Here is a 2,004-nt window from a genome sequence, read left to right as displayed (position 1 = left end):
GGTGTTTGGGCTTTCAACCACTTCGACCACATCGGATATTTTTCTGGAATCGATTGTGGTTTTTAGTTCTAAAAAATTGCTTTGTGGACATTTTTTATGTGTCCCATTAGATTGGTGGTATTTCCAGCCGTGCGCATAATTTTATGACACAGTTGGCACTTCGCTGTTTTGTCGTCCAATTTGCAAAAATACTTCCAAACTTTACTCTTCTTATTTGGCGCCATAACGGAATTCTGGAATACATATGAATGCGCAATTATAGCTTTGGCTTTATACATATGCACATATACCTACACTTCAACGTTAGTGTGAACGTGAACTTTTAATTTTTACCCATATCTTCGTTATTATTTCACTTTTAATAATAGAATTATAATTTTACGATTATAGCAATCAAAGAAATGTAAGAATATACATATAACATATGTATGTACATATTTTACAAGCTAACACTCAGCTGTGTGTACGCAATGCTCTCGTTTTTATTATGTATATTATTAAATTACTTTTAATTATATATTTCTTTAAGATGTTTCATTACTCGAAAAAGTAACATAAAAAAAAAAACTCAAAATCAACGTGATTTTTGAGCTGTTTGAAACTTGCACTTCATTAGACTAAAATTGTATGGGCTATAAAACTGCATACCCATAAATTTCCTATAAATTCAGAATAAAAAGTTGAAATTTTCATGAAAATTTGTTGAATTTTCCTAAACTTTGTATAAAGTTTGAAACTGTGATTTACACGGTTTTGATTAATTAGATGCTATTTTTATATAAAAATAATAATAAAAAAAAAAAATGATCTGGAAAAATATTACGAATATTAAAAAAAAAATACGTGTTCATTGTTCGAGTCACTGTATCTCTTGTATTACAAACATGCAGCTATATCACATATATAGGGATATAGGTATGTACATACATATGTACAGTATGTTAGTTTCTGTTATAGCAAAAAAGCCTGCGACAATCAAATCTATTGATTTGGTTTTCGATAACACTTTAGTAGCTACAAAACGAGGTTGTAATTTAAAAACACGCCTCAGCGTTTGTACCAAAAAATTTAACATGTCATCCCACTTCTGATTTTTGCGAAAACGCATTTTTTCTTTTTATTTCTTTTATTTTTAAACACTAGGTTTCGGCGTGTTGAAAGTGACTTCATCACGCCAAAATCCTCAAATTTTTGATTAGTATCACATTCTTGCGAATCCGCACAATCCTCTGATTTATAAAATATACGATAGAATACGATTAAATACTATGCGCACTTATCTTTTGACAGCGCTATTCATCTAACTAGTTTCACCGTAGGTGTATCTTCAGAGTTGGCAGACTAAAATCAGTATCGATGTTCACATAGTTGGTGTCTTTCATGGTGCTATAAATCACAGATCTGGCACAACAATTCGTCCAACACTCGAAATTTTAATAAATGATAAACGTTGCCAACTACGATGCTGTCATAATTTATTGTCTTCTCTACTCTACATAATTTTTGTTTTATATCTGATTTCTACTATTAGTAAGCTAGAAACATGGTTACATTTCGCAATAAATTTAGACGAATCTTTCGTGCTGCTCCTTATTTGTATCTAACTACATTTAGTATACATATACATCTTGTTCTGCTCTATTGTTTATCGATTTAAATCTGTGGTGTTTAGCGCTTTGACCGGTGTGATTGTGGCCGTGGGTAAATTTCGTCCATTGAACTCCGTTTCGCCATCAGTGTCGGAGCGAACTCATCCAGATCATCAAACGGGCTTCGAAGTTATACTTAAACTAAACTCACTATTTTAATAGCAACAAATTGAGGGCCTAATTTAAACACGCGCCTCATCATTTGTACCAAAAAATTTAACATGTCATCCCACTTCTGATTTTTGCGAAAACGCATTTTTTTCTTATTACAGTGCGCTCGGGATAACGTCAACTAATTAAAACCGCGCGTGTTGTTAAGTTTGGTTTTTGATTCATTTCCCTTTTTTTAGTATTT

General features: G+C 32.0%; 1 protein-coding gene across 1 annotated transcript in view; it reads left to right on the top strand.

The window, feature by feature from the left end:
• The window catches only part of LOC118734027 (zinc finger BED domain-containing protein 4-like), a gene marked incomplete in the record, with an annotated part of 8,269 nt that overhangs the window by 2,172 nt on the left and 4,093 nt on the right, over window positions 1-2,004 (top strand).

Source organism: Rhagoletis pomonella, unplaced genomic scaffold, assembly GCF_013731165.1.
Source record: "Rhagoletis pomonella isolate Grant_MI unplaced genomic scaffold, Rhpom_1.0 Rhpom_scaffold_00002, whole genome shotgun sequence".
In the NCBI taxonomy this organism is placed as follows: domain Eukaryota; kingdom Metazoa; phylum Arthropoda; class Insecta; order Diptera; family Tephritidae; genus Rhagoletis; species Rhagoletis pomonella.
Note: the sequence above shows the minus strand (reverse complement) of the source record. Positions and strands in the feature narration are given on the sequence as shown.